Below are 9119 nucleotides of genomic sequence, written 5' to 3'. Positions count from 1 at the left end.
GCACGTGGCTGAGAGGCAGGAGGCAGCCGTGCTATTTCAGACTGTGCCACTGGCTAATTTCTTAACTGAGTGAATCACAAGGGCTCCAAGATTCAAAAACAGCTTCTAATTCCAGATGCTTTGCCTTCGACACTGAGTCTGTCTTTTCAAAAGTACTGGACACCTGCAGTTCTCCTTGCAGTCAGATGGGATATTCTCCAGATGAAGTCATAAATATCTGAAGCTAAGCCCTGAATGACTAAGAGTGAGGTTTCATGTCATGGCAAAACTGATCCGTCAGTGGGTGCTGCCCTGCTCCTACCTCATGCTCCCACAGCTGCTGTTCCTTCTCTTGCACTGGGTCTGACCTCACAGATCCAGGGGCCTAAAGTGGCAGCACTAATCTTCTGGATTAGCTCCTGGAGTCACCCTCCCTTGTGACCATACAAGCACTAGAGGGGTGCAGAAGCACCTCAATACAGTACAGAGGGGAAGGAATTCCCTCTGAGATAGTCAAATTTAAGGGATAATTTTTAACATTCATTTCTTAACCTCACCATTGGATTGTTTCAGTTTTATCCTTTGTAAAAGAACAGGTTAGACTACAAGTGAGGGACTACACTGACAAGAATGTCCATGAGGAAGAAGCAGACTGAAAGCAACAACATATAAGCACAAATTCTAACTAGAACATTCTTATCCTCATGGTTCTTCCTCAGCCTTGTCCACTGTATTCTTCCCACGTCATTCTCATCTCTGTGCTAATACTGTAGATCACATGTATTTGTTTCAGCTGAATTTTGGTTGAAATATGCCCTCTGAACAGCACTTTCAGTCAGGCCTGTATGCCAAAGCCAGGCCTATTGCTTTTAGTTTCACACCTACCGTGCTGCTGCTCTTCAGTCAGTGCCTCTTGTAAGAGCCTGACAAGACACTGCCTTCAGCTCAGCAGCCAGGAGGAAGGGACTTGCAGCAGATAGCTGCTGTCTGACGGTGCCCCTCCACAACGGCCAGCCTTTAAGAGGAATTCCTCTTTCAGAAACTCATCTGGTGAAACCCTGGCTGTACTGCGCAAGGCAGAACGCAGAGGGATTTATGCCACTTGTGTGCAGGAAACCAAGATTTCAGTCATGGTCTGCACATAGTTGCAGCACACTGATGCTCAGAATTTTCAGGCTTACCCATGAAGTTATTGTTTGCTCCTGATTTAAGGTTGCGCCGCACCGTTGCAGTTGTAGACCATCCAGTATATCCCCATGACAGCCCCCACTGAGGCTGTTACATCAGGTACCAAAGCCATGTTTAGTGGTACTAGGTTCTGAAAGTTATGGTGGACTTGTGTTTGCTGTACATTATAGTTTCAAAGACAACCCAGAGAAGAGCCAAAGCACTGAGCCACACTTATCAGCAGCTAACCAGAAGAAATCCACAAGTACTTTCCATGTGAGTGATAATGGCAATAGTGATCATCAGTACAGTCACATTACTTTCCTTCCTAATATAACAACTATAAGCAGTCATATTGATTGAAATGCAAATTAAACAAATAATCAAAAGCAACTGTGTTGTGGTTATATTTCCATAACCTATCAGTAGCTTGCTAATAGGGATGAAACATGGGCCCTTCTCACAAAAACATACCGATATCTCAAATGTGTATTTCATGCATAAGTGATAATGCATGGTCTGTTATTAAAGATTAATATCTAGATATTATTCTGAAAATTGACAACTGAAGTGCAGTCACATCAGGGCATCATTAAGACAATCCAGCTGAGGGAGGTCACATCAGTGGTCTGTGTTGAGTGCAATATGCTGAGTAAGAGTGACTTGTATCTGCCACACACATCCAGAACTGTTCCTTACCCAAAACAATGCAGAGAAATTAAATATCCATAGTGGTAGGACCACTGGCACAGAAAAAAAATCAGCTTTCTATAGGCATTCTGCACAGAAAGATGGCAGGAATGTACTGTGAAATGTTAGCCCATAAATAGAAATGCAGTGTGTTATAAAATAAACATGTAGGAAAAAAGAAAAAAACCTTATCAGGTTGTCCTCTTTGTTCACTGCTGTGATTTCAATCGTATTTCTGTGCATGCAAAGTACGGTATAAACAGAATAACAAATCTCAGTGAGGGATTTTTGTGGTGCTTCTGTTAAATAAGCCTGTACAAAAAAGCTATATGCAATACTTCTATTAAAACCAGTTTGCAACTGGATTATTACACATTAGCAGTGAAACAGAAATCACTTAATAGTTGAAATATACACCTTGTCATATAGAAGCTGAGATCATCCCTTTGGCTAAATTTTGAACACCTAATTTTATAATTCCTCAGCCATTAACTCAGCACTCAGAAATGTCACTCTGTGGACAAAGAACCAGGTTCTCATACGCTCACTTCTTTTTACTGCCACATTAGGTAAGATGACTCGAAGTTCAATGCATACAGCGAAGATCTAATTTTATTCTGGTGTAAGAAAACTGGGGAAACAAACAAACATACAAACAAACAAAACAAAACAAAAGCCCAGTATTTTTCTTCTTCCTGATGACTAAGCAGCAGATACATGGCATATCAACCAAAACAGGTCATAGCCTAATGCCAGAGGTGAGAGCCGCCCCCAAGCAGTCCAAATGTACCCACCCCAAGAGGAGGTCCACAACATTCCAAAGATTTATCTATATGAGTACCAAACAGAATTAAAATGAAATCAGCTATTTTCAATGCCAGAGAAAAAATGTGGTTTTATTATATATGGTCTATACAGAGCAGGAACAAAAATTGCGCATAGCAACACGTCCCTGGGCTGTGCCAAGGATATTCTGAAGTAAATTCCTGGCCTCCACGAAGACTTAAGCACTGCAGAAATACTGCAAAAGCATTGCACTGCATACAGAAATGCTTCCTTCGTGTGGGGCATAGCAGCTCCTCCTTATAGGCCCTGAACCCATGCACTCCCTTGGTTTTAGAAAGGAGGCTGAGAACGTGTAAGACATGAGACTCTGAGATTGATTCTCAAAATCACTGCAAGATTTGCAATTAATTTGTGTCTTTTGGCTGTTGCAGTGCTCACTTCTAACACGAAGTATTTCACAAATGATGCAAACACACTTGCTGCGCAGTAAGTATGAGGAAAGTGAGATGAATCCAAGGCAAGGCTGTGCTGTGCATTCCACTTGGCAGCTATGGGTCATTCAGCATGCCTGCAATTCTCCTGCGTAGGTCAGAACAGCACAAACACAGCGCACTGCGCAGGAGGCCTGAGAGGGCCTGCATAATGGCAGTGGGACTCACAGAGGAGCGGTGCTCCTAGAGGAAGAATAATAAGAAAAGAAAATTGACAGGCACCCTGATGTTCTTTTAGCTGGTAAAGGTCTTTCCATGTGCTTTACTTCATGGGTATGTATGAGAGCACAAAATCCCACCTCCTCATCATATGACTCCAAGGAGATTCTGTTGCCAGGATGCTGCAACATTCTCTACCTAATTTTATTGTTATGTGGGACAGCACTGACCTGAGAGACCAGAATATTCTCCTTTATGTTATCTGCAGTAGCTCAAATCCATATAGACATTTATAAACAGCAAATTGTGATTAATAAAACTGTTTATATTAGAAAATAACTAAGGTAATTATTTTTCTACCATAAATTTTTGCTTTCCTTATTGGTATTTTTTTCCATAGCCAAACGGATTAAACAAGCACGCATGTTAAAAACTGCCTCGTTCTTTTCTGCCAGATGATCTCAATACAAATGCTTTTAATTTCCAGATGTAATGAAAAGATCCTCTTGTGTATTTATAAAGGCTCTCCTGGATGTTTCTTTCAGGTTTATAAATTGCCTTCAAAGCTGCTTAGGCAACACCAAGTGGTTCGTGACACAGCCCAGTAAGCACAGTGTCATCTTGGAAAGTGGCAAGGAAAGAAAATATCAAAATCTATACTAAACCACAAGATGCAGGAACACGAAACTGCGTTCACTTCTAAGGCAGTGTTTTTTGCTAAACATTTATGTGGTGTGAAAAGCAAGCCTAGTCTGAAAACTGTAGGGAGAAATTTCATTTTACGTTGGAGGAAAAATGTGTTCTAAAAGCCATTCTTTTTACTCTGAGGGTCTGCACAGCAAGAGAAGGAGGGAGGAGGTACATACACTTGGAATTAACTGAACTGTGAGTAGATGTTTATGGATGATCTGCTCATTTCCCTTTACCAGTACTGCAGACACGACTGGGCATTTCATATTTACATTTTATCCTGTCAGAAACTCATGGTCTGAGTGTAGTCAGAGATATCACACCCTTCACTGGCACTTCTTTCCAGATGCTGTAATGAGGGTATTAGAACCAGCTGTAGCAGGGAGGCAATATGAGTCTTTTAACAATATGTGTCAAAGAGACACAGCTCAGTTAGAAGCAGAGAATAAATAAATAAATCAGCATATGATGCAGAGGGAAGAGCCTGTGTAAAGCCATCCAGAAATGGAATCTGGTTCAGGATGGGGATGGGACTGCACTAGAGACAGAGAAGTTCTGTGTTTCAGGAAGCAGGCTCCTTAGCTCATTCTATTCCTTCTTAGCTGGAGCAGCACTGTGCCAGCAGTTCTGTATTCATGCAGACAGAACGCTTAACACTGTTCTCAGTGTAAAGGAATGGATGGAGTCAATCTCCCAGGGCAAAGCTATTTCCAAGCATAGCACCAAAATGAAAGTGATCCTTCCTCAGATTATATGCTGAAGTGAAAAAGGAAAAATGTTGTGGACTCCTGCTTGAGCAGTCTTCTCTGACCTCCAGAACATTGCAGATAGCACTTTCCATTTACTTGGAAGTACTAAAAAATGAAGCAGGTGCCAGGCAGAGTCCACTACAATGAGAAATTCCAGAAGCTTTTCACTCTGGGTTAGATGAGAGGTTTGGTGGGTGAGACTACAACCCAGCTCTGTCCCACAGAGTGCCAACTGCTGGAGTCACATCTTGAGGATGTGCCCTAACTTTGAGCAATGGCTCATGGGCCACCATTTGAAAACCTTTCTTCACATCAGAGTGGCTCTGTATTGCTACTTGCCATCTAAGAGGGTGGTATTTTATCTCAAAGAAGCACTGGACAGAGAAGACCTGATGCAGTTTCACTGTATGGCAGACAGATATTATGACTGTGTTATGAATGATATACCTTGATAATACCAGCCAAGTAAAAGACCCTGTGAGGTGTCTGGGACCCTGGAATTTGCTTCCCTCTTTGGTCTACTGGTTCCTGGATTTTTAAACATTCCTGGCATGCTACACAGCCCCTCTTATCTTGCAGGCGCTCGAAGAGGACATGGATGAGAAATGGGAGGACTAGACAAATGAAGAACAAGGAGGAGTTTCATTAGATGAGTCCCTGCAGTGTCTTTATTTTTTGTGGGAGAATATGTAAATAGGATCCTCCATAGCAGGAAATTCTGATGAACTGTCCTATTCTGAAGAGCTGTAGGCTGTCAGCATGCTAAATGCTGAAAGGTGATTAGTGCCATGAGTCATCATACATGTCTTTCTCTTGTTCCACCACAAAAACGATATGAAGAAACCATGAGGTATAATGGAGTCCCAAATAACCACACTTACTAAATAATACACAGACATGCAAGATATGGCTGGGGGCATAGTACTGCTCTGTCTGGCTTCTGGCAGCTTCTGTAAACAAAGAGGGTGCTATTAAAGCTTCACAAGTGATTTAAAGAGACACTAACATGTCTTTGTACACTAAAAAATCAAATTGGTGCTGCAGAAATCAAATCAGTACATAAAAAGAAGTAAGTTCAGGCTGTAAAAAGAAAGCATTCCACTGTGTTGTCCCTTATTTTGTTGCAAGAAAAAGGAAAATGCAATGGTTGTAGTAATTCTGGCCAATACAATAACATTCTTAAACACTACAAATCACAAGTGAGGAAGGTTCACACTAAAATCTCATTCATGCTCAAATAATGCTGAAGTGGTCAGAGAACTAAATGGGACAGAGCTTTATCTAGTTTCAGCAGCCCGTGGGGTCATTTAATGCATTGTATTCATGCTTGAACTGCTAAAACAACCAAGCAATAAATAATTATATTAAAATGTCCCCCCAAACTAAAATCAAGACAATAAAAATAAACCTTAACATAAATGCAACAATCCTAGCTACACAGAAAGCACATCCATATTATGGCCTCTTTATATCACTCGTAATACACGGACACTACAGCAGGCATAAGTGTAGGTATAATAAGGCCTATTTCAAAGAAGTCTTAGTTTAACTGAGAATCATGTTTCTAGAATAAAATTCCCTCTCTTGTTACTTTCTGCACAGACACTAAACTTATACTTCAAGCATTTAAAAAGGATGATGCTTTTAAAGATACCAGTAACAGAATTATTGTTGTTTCTTGATATCACATGGCTGTGCAGTACATATCCCCAGATTCAGGGCAGCACACTACAGGATGTGTGCGTTTGTATGTACGTATGGGTACAGATACATATGGAGATACATGTATGAGTGGCTTATTACAGACTGCAATGAAGTTCATTTCTGGCTGCACCTCCAAAATAAATCTGAAGTTTCCTATCTTGTGCATAATAAAAGCAGTGCTTCAACAACGAATTATCACATGCTGCTCTGTAGGATCCTTTTTAAAGAGTTTCCCATTATAAGAGAAGCAGATCCACAGAGATGCCCTGCTAAGTTAAAGCCAGAACAGGCATGAGAGAGGAGTGCAACCAAGAACAAAGTGTCACTTATCTACAAGAGAATGTTTCACAAATGGTGAGAAAAGTGACGTGTTCTATTGCAGAAAGTAAACTCCATAATCTCACGCTCTTTTCCATACTGACTGAACACATTATGGAATGGCCAATGTTGCAAAGAACAAAAGGAGAGACAAGAGAAAATTATTTTAAAGTGAGCATCAAGCTGACTCCTTTTCATAGTTAATCATTATGTGTAGATTTACATTTACTTTATTGTGTTAAAAAACTTTTTTATGCATTCTCAACTAAGGGTTAAAGATGGCAACAGCAGCAGCAGTAAACATGCAGCACAGTAGGAGAAATAGTGTTTAAGAAGAATCCTTGTGAGGAACTTTTGCACAGACAAGAACTGACAGAAAGTCATAGTTATGGTAAAAGTTGGCTAGAGAGAACTGACTGGAATGAGGACTGAAGATTCCTGAGAAAACAGAGCTGTCTGGGTGTGGCTCATCAGCACTTCTCATGGACGATGTGTGCGGTGTAAATGAAGAAGCTGTACTTAGAGTGTGCCCAAACATCACATTTCTGATTTCTCTCCAAAGTGTCAGTAGCCTGCAAGGCCCCCACTTGGTCACAGAGTGAAGACATTTAACATACACGTTTGTTTCCAGACATAATTCATGGGAGATCTATAAATTATTATAAGCATTTCCTACAAAAGGAGCAACTTACCTGCCTGTGCCAGCCCAATCCTCTGCTATGTAAAAACTGTTTGCTACTTATATGGCTCTGCCATGGAGGATAAAGAGAGCAAAGAATAACTCAGAACATCTCCTCCCCAGTCAGCCATCATTAAGGGATATAACCTGAATCCCTGTTACAGGGGACCTATATAACTGTTATGTGCTTTTGGACAAAAATACAGTGCAAAGGGGAAATCCTCTCACTTGTTTTCCCTTGCTTTGTTATGTGCTGCTATTTCAACTTCTGAGCTTACTAGGCAGAGGCACATTGTCAAGAACTTGGTTAATGTGAAAGTTCAGTGTAACCTCTCAACAAATAGGAAAACCCATCCTCCTCTACCTTCAACGTTTTCTTCTGCAAATTCTACAGAGAAGTAAAAACTAGCAGCAGCTTTCAAACAATCAATTCAGCAACCGCCTTCACTAGACTAAATTTAAGCAATTGCTTTTGGGATAAAAAGTTGGCGTTCTGCATCTCACTGTCATTTCTATGAGTTTGATTCCCCTTCCAGTCATGTCAATGGGAAATTCATTACCAGCATCAACAGGACTGCAGTAGTTGACAAACCATGAACAGCCTTCATCTGACAAAGGCATCCAATCTCTGTTCTCTCCACTGCTGAAGTGGGCAGTCCATTTATTGGGATGGTTTGTGGTTTGCTTTTCTCCATTCTAAAAGGGAAAGAGCACAATTTCCAGCGGCAATGTTTGAGCAAATAAATAAGCACAAGTACAGTCTAATTAAAATTTGAAGCTGACTACAAACACAAATGTCTGGTCCAAAGTGTTTTAAGAAAGAAAATGAGGGTCCCTGACTTTCTTCAACAAGAAAAAGACCGTGTTGTTCAAGATATGTAAGCTTGTTCTATTATTTTATAAGTACATGCATGGACATATTAGGCCATAAACAAGATTCTTCTCCAGATGTAGATTATAAATATTTACTGAACATTTCAACTATTCCTGAATGAATTACCTTCTTAGAATAGAACATAATCAGAACTCCTAAGTATCTGTAACACTACAGACTGTAAGGTGGTCATTCAGCCTATTACCTCTCTACAGATTCCAGCTTTTGATTTGCAAATTAAATAATGTTTAGTTTCTCTTTTCTTTGTATTTGTTTCTGAAATAGCTGCCTTAATTTTCTCTCTGCATGGGCTTTTGTACTGTATCATCTGCTTCTTGATTCTGCGATTTTGAGTTTCTGGGGCATCTAGTAAGATGTTGCTGAAGAGCTTACTATAAGCACTTCTTCTGCTCTTTTTGGTTAGTTGTTTAACCTTTAGGAATTCACAGCATCCTGGGGAAGACATGAAGCACAGATTAAGGAACACACATCCTGTCTAATATCTTTATTGATGATCTGGATGATGGGACTGAGGGCACCCTCAGTAAGTCTGCAGATGACACCAAGCTGGGGGGAAGTGTCAATCTGCCTGGGGGTAGGAAAGCCCTACAGAGTGATCTGGGCAGGCTGAATCATTGTGCTGAGGCCAGCTGCATGAGCATCAATAAGACCAAGAGCTGGATCCTGCACTTTGATCACAATAACCCCACACATCACTACAGGCTTGGGGCAGAGTGACTGAAAGACTGTGCAGAGGAAAAAGACTTGGGGGAGTTGAACAGTTCATGGCTGGTTTAGTGGGTGACATGAACAGATGGCCTTAGAGGCCTTCT

Source organism: Excalfactoria chinensis, chromosome Z (assembly GCF_039878825.1).
Source record: "Excalfactoria chinensis isolate bCotChi1 chromosome Z, bCotChi1.hap2, whole genome shotgun sequence".
NCBI lineage: Eukaryota > Metazoa > Chordata > Aves > Galliformes > Phasianidae > Excalfactoria > Excalfactoria chinensis.
The sequence above is the reverse complement of the archived record's forward strand: the minus strand, read 5'-3'. Positions refer to the sequence as shown.